This window comes from Macrobrachium nipponense, chromosome 23 (genome assembly GCF_015104395.2).
Source record: "Macrobrachium nipponense isolate FS-2020 chromosome 23, ASM1510439v2, whole genome shotgun sequence".
Taxonomy (NCBI): Eukaryota; Metazoa; Arthropoda; class Malacostraca; order Decapoda; family Palaemonidae; genus Macrobrachium; species Macrobrachium nipponense.
In genome coordinates this window covers 71114830-71132329 of record NC_061090.1, presented here as the reverse complement: position 1 = coordinate 71132329, position 17500 = coordinate 71114830, and positions in this window count along the sequence as shown.

The window sequence follows — 17500 nt, the reverse complement described above, 5'->3', positions numbered from 1 at the left end:
GCGAATGTCCGGCACTTGCACAGAACCAGTACAAAAAGAGGCATGATTCAGTAGCAAAATCCCTCCAGCTACATTGCAGTAGTAAGTGGTACAAGCACCAACTTGAGGGAGTGATACAAAACGATCAAGCAAAGATCCTCTGGAACTATGGTATCAGAACAGATAGGGCGATGCGTGCTAATAGACCAGAAGAGGTATCACTCATTGCTGTCGCAATACTATGGGACACCAGAGTAGAAGGGAAAGCAATAGAAAAGATTGATAAGTATCAAGACCTGAAAATGGAAATAAGAAGGATATGGGATATGCCAGTGGAAATTGTACCCATAATCATAGGAGCACTAGGCACGATCCCAAGATCCCTGAAAAAGAATCTGGAAAAACTAGAGACTGAAGTAGCTCCAGGACTTATGCAGAAGAGTGTGATCCTAGAAACAGCGCACATAGTGAGAAAAGTGATGGACTCCTAAGGAGGCAGGATGCAACCCGGAACCCCACGCTATAAAAACCACCCAGTCGAATTGGACGACTGTGATAGACCAAAAAGAAAAAAGAAAAAATAAATAATGATAATATTGAACACCATAATCTTTGGAAGCTTGAATTTCAAGTCAATGGGCCCTATGGTGGGCTTGTTCCATATGAATAGGGTTCGTATTCTGAATAATAATAATAATAATAATAATAATAATAATAATAATAATAATATTGATAGTTTGCTGTTGCTTTAGATCATGAGCAAGGCAATGAATATGAAAGTGGTGCTCACGATCAAGCAGATGAAAGTTGCAGCGGATATGTGCCTCGTCATCCCAGAGATTCGAAGGACTGGTCTCCCGCAACGCCAGAAACATCGCCAAACAACAAGTCAACTTGTCCAATGTGTGAACTTTCACTTGATCCCGAAAGGGAAGTTGCCGAGGAGCGAAGACACGCATTTTGAGACATTCTGGTTTTACCGCCATACTGAATCCGTCCCGAAAAGCAATGGGGAATCAAACCATGAATAAAACAGCAAATACAGAAAAGAGAGAACTACTATATTTCAACAGCAACGAGGAAATACGAACCACCAGACGATAATCTAGTTCGAAAGAGACCGTTGTGAAGCTATAGCCAACCGCCCCGATGCCGGCTGGACTGGTTGCGGGCTGGCAAAGGAACTGGGTAGGTAGGTGCGGCGTCGGAACCAAACAACTGCCTTCCTCGGCTTGACCTTATGAGGGCGGTTGGGTTTTTGAGATGACTCGGGCGTTGTTGGAGTTGAAAAGGGACAGGGAGACGGTCTCAAGAGACCATAAAGAGAACCTCCATCTTCCAAGAGATTCAATAAACCAGTTTCGAATCTGAGTTTATACGTTGACTCCAATCAAACGCTCCTGCCGCTTGCTACGTCTATCTGGTGTACTCGGTCTTCTATTTACAGGCTGGCGGGGGGCGGAACAGCCGTTGTTGCGCTCGTTTATCCGAGGGCATATCCAGGCGAAGAATCTCTTCTCACATAATGGGCTTTGCGTTAGAGCGAAAGGTCATTTGTTACCAATACGTGGGCTATCACGAATTTTAGCTCTCGGACCAAACCGGTTTTATATTTCGTCTGGTATCTGTTTTCTTTTTCTTTTCTTTTTTTTTCAATCTCAAATTTTTTCCCTAAAGTCTAGATACGCCGGTAATTCATTATTCTTCCTGAACAGCATTTTCTCTTTTTTTCTTAATTTTTTTTTTTCTGCTTTGCTATCTCTTGCGTTTCTTCAACCGGATCAGCTGTTTAATTTCTTGGGACATGAGCCACGCCTCAAGTAACTGTCTCAGTGGTTAGCGATTAATTGATTGATAGCAACATTCGACTAGCGTAGAGGATGCTGTAGTCAATGAAGTTGAAAAAAAAATCTAGCCTGTATATCAGAGTAACCTTTAGGAAATTGACATGCAAATTCAGTTTTACAGTGCACTTATATTGTACATTTTTTTACACGATATATATTCGTAATACGATGCCACAGATGCTGTTAAAAACATCTTAACTACCACCATTTTCACTATCATTGCTGCTGCCAATACTATTGAAAGTAAGATAATCATTGTTTCCGTTTTACATATATATATATATATAATATATATATATATATATATATATATATATATATATATATATATATATAAAATATATATACATATGTATATAATAAAATTTTAATTATACAAGTATATATTATATATATATATATATATATATATATATATATATATATATATATATATATATAAATCAAACTTTTACCTAGCGACCCCTACCATCTACTATAGACAGAAAGGTCCAGTAAGCTTTTACATAAAGTTAGGCTTTTTAACAGCTATCACTCTTCAGAGACATCTGTTGCTATCCAACGACGGCATCCCAGAAACTCGTCCTTACTGCTATCCCTCCCAACCCCCTCCCCCCCCCCCCCCCCACAAAAAAAAAGAAAATATCTGATAATTTCAGAAAACCGTCACAATTCGAGACACGATCATCACACCCCATCCGGCCGCGGAGAAAACTTCGTAAAGCCTTTTTCATCTTTGCCATCAAACCTGACCACTTCAGAGAGAGAGAGAGCAGCCATCGCCTCGGCTTCATAAACTAGCCATAGCCTCGTAAACTAGCCATGTCCTCATATAAATAGCCATAGCCTCATAAACTGGCCTCGTAAAGCACCTCGCGATACTGACTACAAAATGAAGTGTGCCCGAGTGGTCGGAACAGAACAAGTTCGGTTTTAGCAATTGGTATTTCTTATCGACCCAATGTAGTTAGTTTCCCAGTTGTGGACGATAGTATCTTGATGGCACAGAGAGAGAGAGAGAGAGAGAGAGACTTTCACTTTGCTATCAGTATATCGGAAAGTCCCTGACCTGACCGCAAGATAGGCACTATACCATAATTCTTATTGGCATTTCTCCAGTGATAACTACTGTATCGACGGCTATTTCTCCTGTACTATGACATTATCGACAACTTATGTTACTGTAGGTAAGTTTTAGGGTCGATATCTAATTCAGATTCGATGGAAAAGGTTGTTAACGGCAGCGAGTAGCCATGGAAACATATACATTATATAATATGCACACATAATAATGTATACATATGCGTGCAGTATGATCCCATGCATCTAAGTGCGTGTTTAAATGTTATCGCAATCTAGTCACAGGTCGCTTATGAATGGAGTTGCAATTATCGATGTAATAACACTAACTATATATATATATATATATATATATATATATTATATATATATATATATATATATATATGTATATTATATATTCTATATATGTATATATATTCCATATATGTATATATATATATATATATATATATATATAAAATACACACACATGAATATATATATATATATATATATATATATATATATATATATATATATATATATTCATGTGTGTGTATTTGTGTGTACAGTTAGTTCAACACTCAAATCTCATGCTAACGCTCTTTTAAATATCTACCAGGGTAGAATCAAATCCTTAAAACGAGACACACCCTAGCTTCGTACTCAAAAAAAAAAGAAAAAAAACCTGGCTTCTAATCCCTCGCAAGTTAGCAACTGGTCAGGCGTGAAAGGGAGTCGGGCGGATGCTAGTACCGAAGTAACCGGCTATATCCGGTTTTTATTTACTTATTTATTTATTTTTGGTCGTTACGTTCCGTCTCGAGTGTCCGGAGAAGACGGACGAAGGCTGTCAGAGGCAATCACGATGATTGATGGCAAAGACGTTGTCTGGACAGAGAGCAAAATTTACGGGGTCGCTTCAGACAGTTTATGCCGTTGGTTGTAAGTCCTCGGAATATATTATTTAAATTAACTGAAACCAGATCAGTTTTATGGTTTCATTTAAACAACTAGTTCGGACTTGTGGCTATAATCCTTATATTTATTCGAAGAAAATTTATTTAATGGTTAAAAGTTAAAAAATGCCTTATATAAACTGGCAGGGTCTGTGGGTCAGCGCCATCTGTCTCCTCTTTGAGGAAACCAGAAGGATTCTGGCTACAATATTTTATGTCTTCACTCTTTACTTAAGGTTTACCAACGTTCCTTCCTTCATCTAGTATATACTTTGATTATCACGTGTTATTCGTTTTAAAGCATTACGTGCTATCGTTCCAAAACACCCTTTTAATAATAATAATAATAATAATAATAATAATAATAATAATAATAATAATAATAATAATAATAATAATAATAATAATAATAAAAATAATAATAATATTTAGGTAGGAAATCCTCTTTCAAGTATGCTCTATTGAAGGAGATTGCTGCTTCAGCTGCATTTATTTTATAGAAGTTCTTTTCTATTCTTCTTATTATTGCCTTTTCAATATTATTGAGGTTGGCGAGTAACGCGCCTATTGGATACATATGAAAAGTCAAGATAAATTAATTTTATGAAATTGATATATATTGAAATCTGGTGTACAGCTTACGTAGCAATCTCCTTCAATAGAATAATAATAATAATAATAATAATAATAATAATAATAATAATAATAATCAATAATAATAATAATATAATTTTAAAAAAATGGATAAGTATCAAGACTGGAAATAGAAATAAGAAGGATATGGGATATGCCAGTGGAAATCGTACCCATAATCATAGGAGCACTAGGCACGATCCCAAGATCCCTGAAAAGGAATCTGGAATAACTAGAGACTGAAGTAGCTCCAGGACTCATGCAGAAGAGTGTGCTCCTATAAACAGCGCACATAGTAAGAAAAGTGATGGACTCCTAAGGAGGCAGGATGCAACCCGGAACCCAACACTATAAAAACCACCCAGTCGAATGGGATGACTGATACCACAAAAAACAAAATAATAATAATAATTATAATAATAAATTTTATTTCAACTCAAGGTCATGTACATGGAATATACACAGTAGAGACAACACACACAATCTAGATACATAAATTGTATCCTAGGGAATAATTGGAAATATCTGTACATTTATAGTAAATAATTTTTTCATCTTCTTCATGTTTGCAGGAAAATTTTCTTGAACAGATATACTGCTGGAATTACGTCAGTGATTGTTCTCTTGGAAGTGCACAATTGACGTAAATCATTATTTGAAATGGAGTGAGTGAATTTCTCGACGATAGAGAAATTCATATTTATTGTTTACTTCATCTGCTTAAAACTAACAGACTAGGAAATATTCATAGTATATCTTGGGATTTTAATGACATAAAAAGATAAATGAATATCTGAATGCGTGCAAATTATTAGAGATATGTTTAGGTCCGATCAGCCATCAGAATTGAGGATTGTTTACTTGAATATTATTACCAAAACAATATTACAGGCTGTCAGTGCTCAGTTTTGAATACAAATATAAAATATTTAAACAAAAATGTCTAAAATCTTCCAAAACGCCAAATAAACTATTCACACAAAATAATTCAAAAATCTTCCAAAACACAAAACAAAATATTTAACCAAGAATGTCTAAAATCTTCCAAAAGACACAATAAAATATTTAAACCGAAATGTCTGAAATCTTCTACAACACAAAATAAAATATTCTAACAAAACTGTCTGCAGTCTTCCCAAACAAAAAATAAAATAAAACATTTAAACAAAAATGTCTAAAATCTAAAACACAAAATAAAATATTCAAACAAAATTCAAACAGCAACGTAGAAAATCTTCCCAAACACAAAATAAAACACTGAGACAAAAATGTCTAAAATCGTCTAAAACCAAATATAAAATATTTTAATAAATATGAATAAAATCCTCTAAAATACAAAATAAAATATTCAAACAAAATTCAAACAAAAATGTCGAAAATCTTCCCAAACACAAAATAAAACATTCAAAAAAAAATTCTCCAATCTTCCCAAACACAAAATAAAATATTCAAACAAAAATGTCTAAAATCTTCCCAAAACACAAAAAGACATATTTAAACAAAAATCCCTACAATCTTCCTAAACACAAAATGAAAACAATCTAAGGAAAAACTTCTAAAATCTTATAAAAACACAAAATAAAATATTCTAACAGAAATGTCTGCAATCTTCCCAAACCAAAAATAAAAGCATTTAAACCAAAATATCTAAAATCTTATAAAAACACAAAGTAAAATATTCAAACAGAGATGTCTGCATTTTTCCCAAACGCAAAATAAAATATTCAAACAAAAATGTCTGAAATCATCCCGAACGCAAAAAAAAAAAAACAAAATAAAATAAAAAAAAAATAAAATCGAAAATTCATTTAATGGGTTTTGCTCTCTCGGCGAGAACTTTTAATTCCCGATTCATTATCTCTCATTCCGCTTATTAAGTCTTCCTTAATTAAGATTCATAGTCTTCCAGATGGAAAATTGAGTCTCTGTTACTTGCATCAATCAGTCATCAATTTGACGTCGAAAGCAATAGTTTCCAGTTGATCATCAGCGGCATGAATGTCCTGTTATTATTATTATTATTATTATTATTATTATTATTATTATTATTATTAATGAACGGTTTGGCTGTGACTATCTATGCGGTAAAAACATTTTTGTATTGGAATAGATAGAGTGAAAAAAGAAAAATTTTAAAAATATCATGATCGATTAAATTATAACGCCATATATATACGTATATATATATATATATATATATATATATATATATATATATATATATATATATATATATATAGCATATATATATATATATATATATATATACTATATATACGTATACATATATATATACATATATATATAATATATATATATATATATATATATATATATATATATATATATATATATATATATATATATATATATATATATATATATATATATATATATATATATATATATATATATATATATATATATATATATATATATATATATATATATATATATATATATATATATATATATATATATATATATATATATATATATATATATTCCAATCTTAAACGCAGAATCTTACTTGAAGTGGCACAAAACAATAAAAAACTAAAAAAAAATAAAAAATAAAGAAAACCCGAAAAATGCTGAACAAGAGGCGGTGGCAGATAAAAGCGTTCAGATAAATTGTCGTCGGACATACAGAGTCTAATTTGTCTTGAACAAATTTCCAGTCGCAATTAAAGCGTCCAGAACGACAATTGGACCTGCAATTAAATCGGTTTCCCTTCGTTTGGTTTTATTTTTCGGATCTTGACGTCCACGTTGATGCATTCGACATCTTAAAGTGGCCGTCGAAGGAGAGGTCGAGAAATTGTATAGAGATATACTGCAGAGAGAGAGAGAGAGAGAGAGAGAGAGAGAGAGAGAGAGAGAGAGAGTGTTTGTGTGTGTGTGTGTGAGAGAGTAATCCTTCTGGACTCAAATTTACAATCAATTATTCTCTCGTCACTTTCAACGACACATAGACAATTATTTTTTCTTTACATATCTACTTTCTCGATGGCAGAATTACATCAAGAAGTGACTACTATTGGAGGCAACATTGAAATTTACCATGCCCTATGTACGTATCAGTGGACAGAATGTTTGTAAAACGCCATCACGAACCGGCAAAATACTGGAACGACAAAATACCGTTCCAGTATTTTGTCGTGAAAATTTTACCATAAACAGATATCAATATCGGCCAAATTCAAATCATAAGAATTCGTTTAAACTCACATTGATTGGTAAAAACCTCAATTTCACCACCAATAGTGTCCACTTACTAAATTCTGACGCAAGATTGTGCAAGATGTCAAGAGACGGTTTTTTTTTTTTTATGTTTATTTATATATTTATTACATTTTTTTTGGTGGAGCCCGGTTGGGGTGGGGGGATGGGGTATTTTAAACTCACATTGATTAGTAAAAACCTCAATTTCACCACCAATATTGTCGGCTTCCTAAATTTTGATGCATGATTGATTGTACAAGATGTCAAGAGACAATTTTTTTTTTTTTTTTTTTTTGTGGTGCCTGTTGTGGGGGGAACGGGGGAAAACGGGGCGGGGGGGGGGGGGGGGCAAGGGGGGGGGGGGGTGGGGGGGGGGGGGGGGCGGTTAGTTTGAAAACTAAACCCTCTGTCCTCCGTCTCTCGGCACCAGGTGACACAGAGGTTCACCCAAGAATGCGGTTGATTCGGCGGGGTGACTCGAATGAAATCACCCCATCATCTCTGTTCGAGAGCGCATTATAATGAGGCATCTATTGTAAGTGTCACATTTTACGTTCTTCCTGCGAGAGACTCTCTGCCTCTAATTACTATTTTACATCCTTAACAAAGTCCAAGGCCCTGAGTGCAGTCTGGGTACTCGTTCGTGGATTTTTTATTTTTTTTCTTAGTGTTTTTTTTTTTACGGCATGCTTGGTTGTTTGTGGATGTTTACCCCGACGTTTGTTTGAGCATGTAGAATATGTAGAATTTTGGCCAAAGGCCAAGCTCTGGGATCTATGAGGTGATTCAGCGCTGTATATGTGCCGAGGATGTGATCGTGGGATTTACGTTGTATGCACGAGCAGGCTAACACGGATTGATTCCAATAGATTCCCATAGAGGTGTAAGTTACAGAACTGGATGTAAACTGACTAATCCAAAGCACTCTAATATAAGAAGTCAATTAAATTGTGCAGAACTGATAACAATTATAAAGATTTTTTCATATAAAAGGACAAGCCCAAAACGAAAACGGCCTCAATATACTGGACTCTATTATTATAAAGGAGACGGCCCCAAACACTAGATACTCAAACCACCTCTGTCCAATTCTTTATCGCTTAACCTTTTTTTATTTTTCCTTTTTTTTTTTCTCGTCCTTTCCTGCTCTTACTAATCAGCCAGAGAAGAGACGTTACGGATAAACTAATCCTTTATAATAATAATAATAATAATAATAATAAATAATTAATCAAATAATACCAATCCCCTCCCCCACCAACAGAAAGGCTGCAGAAGGAAGTGTAGGGGCACAAAAGACCAGCTCCTCATAGACAAAAATGGTAATGAAGATAGGAGAAGGAAAACCAACCTAAGCATGGCATGGATAAGACTATAAGAAAGCCTTCGACATGATACCACACACATGGCTAATAGAATGCCTGAAAATATATGGGGCAGAGGAAAATACCATCAGCTTCCTCAAAAAATACAATGCGCAACTGGAATACAATACTTACAAGCTGGAATAAGACTAGCAGAGGTTAATATCAGAGGGATCTTCCAGGGCGACTCACTGTCCCCACTACTCTTCGTAGTAGCCATGATTCCCTTGACAAAAGTACTACAGAAGATGGATGCCGGGTACCAACTCAAGAAAAGAGGCAACAGAATCAACCATCTGATGTTCATGGACGACATCAAGCTGTATGGTAAGAGCATCAAGGAAATAGATACCCTAATCCAGACTGTAAGGATTGTATCTGGGGACATCAGGATGGAGTTTGGAATAGAAAAATGCGCCTTAGTCAACATACAAAAAGGCAAAGTAACGAGAACTGAAGGGATAAAGCTACCAGATGGAGCAACAATCATCAACATAGATGAGCAGGATACAAATACCTGGGAATAATGGAAGGAGGAGATATAAACCACCAAGAGATGAAGGACACGATCAGGAAAGAATATATGCAGAGACTCAAGGCGATACTCAAGTCAAAACTCAACGCCGGAAATATGATAAAAGCCATAAACACATGGGCAGTGCCAGTAATCAGATACAGCGCAGGAATAGTGGAATGGACGAAGGCAGAACTCCGCAGCATAGATCAGAAAACCAGGAAACATATGACAATACACAAAGCACTACACCCAAGAGCAAATACGGACAGACTATACATAACACGAAAGGAAGGAGGGAGAGGACTACTAAGTATAGAGGACTGCGTCAACATCGAAAACAGAGCACTAGGGCAATATCTGAAAACCAGTGAAGACGAGTGGCTAAAGAGTGCATGGGAAGAAGGACTAATAAAAGCAGACGAAGACCCAGAAATATACAGAGACAGGAGAAAGACAGAAAGAACAGAGGACGTGCACAACAAACCAATGCACGGACAATACATGAGACAGACTAAAGAACTAGCCAGCGATGACAATTGGCAATGGCTACAGAGGGGAGAGCTAAAGAAGGAAACTGAAGGAATGATAACAGCGGCCTAAGAACCAGATATGTTCAAAAGTACGATAGACGGAAATAACATCTCTCCCATATGTAGGAAGTGCAATACGAAAAGTGAAACCATAAACCACATAGCAAGTGAATGCCCGGCACTTGCACAGAACCAGTACAAAAAGAGGCATGATTCAGTAGCAAAAGCCCTCCACTGGAGCCTGTGCAAGAAACATCAGCTCACTACCTGCAGTAATAAGTGGCGACGAGCACCAACCGAAAACATGCGAAGGAGTGATAGCAAAAAACGGATCCACAGCAAAGGATCCTCCTGGGGGACTTATGGTAACATCAGGAACGGCTTGGAAGGGGATTTACGTGCGAAAAACAGACCAGACGTGACGTTGATTGACAAGGTCAAGAAGAAAGTATCACTCATTTGATGTCGCAATACCATGGGACACCAGAGTTGAGAGAAAGAGAGGGAAAAATTGGATAAGTATCAAGATCTGAAAATAGAAATAAGAAGGATATGGGATATGCCAGTGGAAATCGTACCCATAATCATAGGAGCACTAGGCACGATCCCAAGATCCCTGAAAAGGAATCTAGAAAAAAAACTAGAGGCTGAAGTAGCTCCGGGCCTCATTGCAGAAGAGTGTGATCCTAGAAACGGCACACACATAGTAAGAAGAGTGATGGACTCCTAAGGAGGCAGGATGCAACCCGGAACCCAAACTATAAATACCACCCAGTCGAATTGGAGGACTGTGATAGAGCAAAAAAAAAAAAAAAAAAAAAAAAAAAAAAAAAAAAAAAAAAAATACTAAGAATAATAATAATAATAATAATAAGTCTTGCTCTAGCTTAGGCTTGTATAACCTTATGTTTTTAGTCTGATTACTTCTGCTGTTCAGGTATGTATGTCCAGTTCTTATTCCTCCTGTTTTTAATTTGTCGTATAATTTGTGTGTATCGATATTTTAATGTGACTTTTTGCTAGAGTTTTTTTTTCTATCAACACAGCCTTGGAAATGTGACGAAAGCAACTGCCGTGAAACGCTGGCATAATAAACTACTGATGTCTAGGCCAGTCCCTTACGACGCTCCTGATTGGCTGTTGATAAGCCAGTCACAGGGCTGGAATCTCTCAGTCTCTCTCGAGAGTTCATATAAGCAGGATTTATGTTCCACTTCTCCCCAGGGATACTTTTGAAAGACGTATCTCTAAAGGGAGGTAGAACATACATCCTGCCCATGTGAACTCTCAAGAGAGACTGAGAGTTTCCAGCCCTGTGATTGGCTTATCAACAGCCAATCAGGAGCGTCATAAGGGACTGGCCTAGACATCAGATGCACCAGTGATGTGAATCTGCTATTGTAGCGACAATGGTGCCTCTTCCCTTCGCCTTCGAGATTATGTATAATACATACATACATTTATATATATATACATACATATATATATATATATATATATATATATATATATATATATATACATATATACGCTAACGTTACAAACCATATTCCAACAGACGCGTCTCCAGATCTCATTACATCCTCGGACGAGGAAAGAAGCAAAATGAGTCGCTGCCCTGTCAAGTGGAACTCATTAGGCGACCTCTCCAGACTTTGAGGAGAAAACGTATGAATGATCATCTTGCCTCTATCACACTCACTCTTTAACTCCTTCCTCCTGATCCTCTCTCATATTATTATTATTATTATTATTATTATTATTATTATTATTATTATTATTATTTATTCTGTAGCTTTTTTACCTCTCACTATTATTATTATTACTATTATTATTACTATTACTATTATTATTATTATTATTATTTTTATTATTATTATCATTATTATTATTGTTATTATTATTATTATCATTCTGTAGCTTTTTTACCTATTATTATTATTATTATTATTATTATTATTATTATTATTATTATTATTATTATTATATCTCTTTTTCTCTCCTTTCAATTTTTTCTTGACTACATCGACAGTTTATATCCTTTAATTTCCATTTGTTCCATACAGTTCTTTCCGTTATCACATTTTTTCATTCTCTCTCTATTTTCTTTATCTCTTTTTTTTTATTTTCATAAGTTGTTCTTTTTCCTTTTCATCTTCTGTTCTTTCTGGTTCTCATCTCCTCCTTTTGACTTTTAATCTCTCCGAAATTCTTCTTCTCTGAACATCGTATTTGTCTTCCACCGTTTCACTTCTTATCTTTACGTGCGTCCATCCCCTTTACTTTTCCTCCCCTTCCTCCATCATCATCATCACCATTCTCTTATTATTATTATATTATTATTATTATTATTATTATTATTATTATTATTATTATTATTCTTGGAGCTCCTCTCACTCCTCCTGCTTTCTTCTTTTGCCTTGGAGTTCCTTCTTCTTCTTCTTCTTCTTCCCTTCTTCTTCTACTTCTTCCTTCTTCTTCTTCTTCTTCTTCGTCTTGTGCCTTGGAGCTCCCTCTTAACCTCCTCCCCCTCTTCTTCTTCTTCCTCTTCCTTGCAGCTCCTCCTTAACCTCCTCCTCTTCTTCTTCTTTCCCTCTTCTCCTTCTTCTTCGTCTTGTGCCTTGGAGCTCCATCTTAACCTACTCCTTCTACTCTACCTTTTTCTGCGCCTTCTTCTTTTACCTTAGAGCTCCTTCTTAGCCTCCGCCTCTCCCTCCTTTTCTTGCCTCTCTCTCTCTCTCTCTCTCTCTCTCTCTCTCTCTCTCTCTCTCTCTCTTTGTTGGCCCCAAGGTAGAACGCTGTTATTACACTAAAACAGTTTTTGAGTGAAAACATAAACACAACAGAAGTTGTTGTTCTTAAAAGTCTAACCGAGTTGTTTGTCCCATTCCTATTTTTTCCCCCCGAAGTTTCCTAATTTATCGACATTAAAAAAACAACCGGAAAAGGAAAGTGATAAAAAGGAGAATAGAAAACTAAAAAAAAAAAAATGAAACTGGAATAAAGTAGTAGAGGTCTACGGTTGAGTAAATTAAGAAGGGTAGTTTTTCTCTCCAGAGAAAGGTCCCACGAAAAAAAAAAACATACACAAAAATTTAAAACTGGAAAAAAATAATTCTGTATGATACTGCTTCGTATTACTAACGCTGTGCCCTAGAAAAGTACTCTTAAGTAGGACATCCTTTTTTCTCCTAGAGCTGTACTTAGAGAGAAGGAACTAGAATGGATGTCGGGAGAGTGGATTTTCTAAGTGATAAAACTTTGGGGCTTTAATTTGTCATTATATTTATTTGCTTATTTTTCTTATTTTCTTACATTCATCAAGGCTTCGATAATTCTCTCTAATTAATTATTGGATATTTTGTGATTGGAAATCATATCGAAATCAATAAGGGTCCCCTTGAAGGCTTCATGATCCTGGTAGCGACCATCTCATAGGTTGTGTTCTCTGGTGTCGCAGCAAAAATCATAACCTTCATCATCGTTGCAGTTGTTAGTGTTATTGTCATTAAAATCCATTGTCACTGAAGAAGCCATAAGGAATGCTTATACATAAAGCTAACGATAATAAATTGAAAATTAATAATTCCACCTCAAGGCTATGAATAGTATTTGATTGACGAAGAATCTTTGAAAAATTATCAATTCCATCTTGACGAAGAAACTTGAAATTCCTCAATTTTATCATTAAAAAATGAATGAACTTAATTTCCTTAATTTTATAATTTTCTAATGAATGAACTAAGTTCGTTCATTATTAAACAAAAACCAAAACTATTATAAAATCATTAACTCTTTTCCTTGAGTTACTCATTGCTCGCCTTATAATATGTTAAGAGATTCTAATTTTGAAGTTTTTTTGAAAATTCCATTCTAACCTCACAGCTTTTCTTTGCTTTTTATCTAAGGGCTGGGGTGACTATAGAAAGATACTGATTACGTATGAGATTCTACATTATTATTATTATTATTATTATTATTATTATTATTATTATTTATTATTATTATTATTTATTATTATTATTATTATTATCATTAAAATTATATTTACTGGGAGGCTGGTATAGCGGTTAGTGTCTTGGTATGCCAGGCCAGTGTAAAATCACTGAATCTGCATCATGATTAGTTACGTCCGCAGTGTGAGGTCTGTGGTGGGAGGTTGAAACTAACACATTCTTTGGAAGCTTGAATTTCAAGTCAATGGCCAAGTGGGCTTGTACAGCTATGATCAGAACTGATGCTACATGATTGTATCGGATCTCATTCAAAATTCACTAACAGGCAACCTAACATGCTCCATATTTATCTCAATGCGAAAGCACGATTATTGCATACAAGGCCATAAGTTCCATAATAGTGAAATCTGGCATATATTTCAAAACTGTCATGAAATATAACGTGTAGCCAAATTTCAGAAAAAAACCCATCAACGAAACATTTTCAAAACTGAATAAAATAAAATAAAAAAAATATTATCATTACTTCTCAGAATTCAAAAGCATTCACAGTGAAAGAACTAAAGGACTGTTTACCTAACTGGGGTTATCTGAAACCACACAGCCCGTGTCAGCTGAAACTCACCCTGGAGTGATGGCACACTTGAACCGCAAGATTCAGCCTCTGATACAACTTAAACATTGTGCGCGAAGTGAGTGCCACTCAGCTATGCTTTGAGCATTTGGCACCTGACGCCACTTTGAGCTCAGCGTAATAGTTTGCGGATCTGGAGAGATTACAGGTAGTTGATGCCACCTGTCACACCGAGTTATAGCTCGTGTGTTTTGGGAGGCTTCGCCAAAATAGCTGTTGAGGGACTTCAAAAGCCAGCCTGCGGCTTCAAAGCTCAGCCGAATGATGGCACCGGAGAGGTTAACTCACAGATGCTGGTAGTGTGGAATGGCATGTGTGCGTATGCATTATATATATGTACATACATACAGGGATTTCATATTCATGTGGGGAAAGACAATCGTTCCTGTCTGTTTTTCTGTTTCGTGTCTTCTGTTTTTTTAATTCTCTTTGATGTAAGACCTTGATCTTTATGATGCATTTGTTAAATGTGTTTTGTTGTACCCTACATATTCGCTCTCTCTCTCTCTCTCTCTCTCTCTCTCTCTCTCTCTCTCTCTCTCTCTCTCTCTCATGCACACGGATGTAAGATTATAAGCTTACATCTTCATTATGTATTCAACAGGAACTATATCAGGGAAAAGCATCTCTCTCTCTATCTCTCTCTCTCTCTCGCGCGCGCGCGCGGCAAGATTTTTAACTTCCTTAAAAAAAAATACAACGAGGAGAGCCTCACTCCACTTCATAAGCTAATGAACAAGCACACATCCGACGCGGGAAAAAACGCCTTGAAAAAATTAAAAGTCTATTTGGCATCCCAAGTTCATTCTCCTTCAAAGGCAGCCGCAAATGCAAAGTAAGCAAGAGAGTCTTCCAAATCAGCAAGCAAAGCACTGCTGCTGCAAAGCGATCACTCAACAGCATGTTCAATTAGAGGCCCACCCCGACGCTCCGCTGGATTTGCATAATGGAGAACACGATCAAGCAAATGGGAGAGAACACCCCTCCTGTCTATGCTTGTAGGGGGATAGAATAGTGGGGGGGAAGGGGGAGGTCGTGTATTGGATTGCGACTGGTCATGACTTACTGGTGACAGACTATGAAGTGGTTACTGACTGATGGGTGGGAATATGACTTGTACTCACGACTGAATTAACCACCTAGAGGCTGATGAACGTGAAACAGAGACCATTTCTGGTGACTGACTGAAGTGGGAATAGTGACTGTACTCACGACTGACTTAACCACCTAGAGGCTGCTGAACGTGAAACAGAGACCATTTCTGGTGACTGACTGAAGTGTCTTCTTGGTTATTAAATGGGGAAATAAGGACCCTTGCCCATGACTGAGTGAGGTTGCTGGTTGATGTTGAATGGGTAAATGATACTCTCTTCTTGTGACTGACTTAGGTGACTGCTCAAGCTGTTGACTTTGGAATGGCGATCTTTATTGGTGACTGACTGAGTTAGCTGAATGACTTAAAAAGGCTAGTGACCGGATGACTGGCTGAGAAAGCAAATATATAGATACTGGATGCGAGATCGTGACTGAGGGAAGGTGAGGACCTTTGCCTGTGAGTGAGTGAAGTAGCTGGTGGCTGTTATACAGGGGTTTGAACTCGCTACTAACGGAAGGTGGGAACCTTTCCTTATGAATGAATCGATTAGCTGGTGGCTATTAGATAAGGACTCGAACTCGTGACTGACGGAAGATGGGGACTGTATTGTGAATGAAGGAAGTGGTTGGTGGCTGTTAGATATAGACTAGAAATCGTGACTGGCGGGAAGATGGGGACTTTTGCTTGTGAATGAAGGAAGTAGCTGTTGGCAGTTAGATAAAGACTCGAACTCGTGACTGACGGAAGATGGGGACTTTTGCTCGTGAATGTGTGATGACGCTGGTGGCTATTAGATATGGACTCGAACTCGTGACTGACGGAAGATGGGGACTTTTGCTCGTGAATGAATGTGGCTGGTAACAGTGACAGACAGATGGGAACTTGTACTCGTGACGGTGACCGGTGGCTGTTGGCAGGAAAAACAGGACTCCATCCTGTGGTGGCCGAAAGAAACAAGTGGATACACGTGGTATCCTTTACAGGAATTCCAGTCAAGCAGACGCACGATAGCTAAATGTGAACAGACGCAAGCAAACAAACCTCACTGCCTCTCCATAAAGGCACTTGCAAGTCGTTTTGCAATTGCTCTGATGGGATGCATTTTCTATGCATGACTGCTTTTCTTCCCGGTGGTTTACGCCTTTAGAAGTTTTGTTTACATTTCTTCCTCTTCTTGTTCCTCAACCGACGGTCTGACACATCGTGACTACGGTGTGGTTTGTTCATTTTTTTCTATGTTTACTCGATTATGTACATGCCCACTTTCTTCACTTGTTGGTGAGTCCCCACCCGCTTTTGTTTGTCTGTTTTCCGCATTTCTAAACCACGATGGAACCATGTACATGAAACCCTAGATATTTATCGAGGGAGCTACTGTACTTCTCGTAAGTAAGATCAGGTTGAATGTACAGGGATTATAAGCTATAGGCTATCCCATATTAATGAGCATGAGATAGTATAATGTAATACAGTGAAAATTCATCAAGAAAAATATCAAGATCAGTTTTCTACGAGTAATCATTAAATGTATAGAAGAACAAAGCATTATTTATATTAAAATATCAATATCATCAGATACTTCAAAACTGATGAATCAAAAGGACAATAAAACTGTGATACTGAAGCATTTAAAAAAAAATGGCCAAATAAATGTCAAGGAAAGACCCGAAGCCCAACTTGGAGAGGAAGAACCTTTGT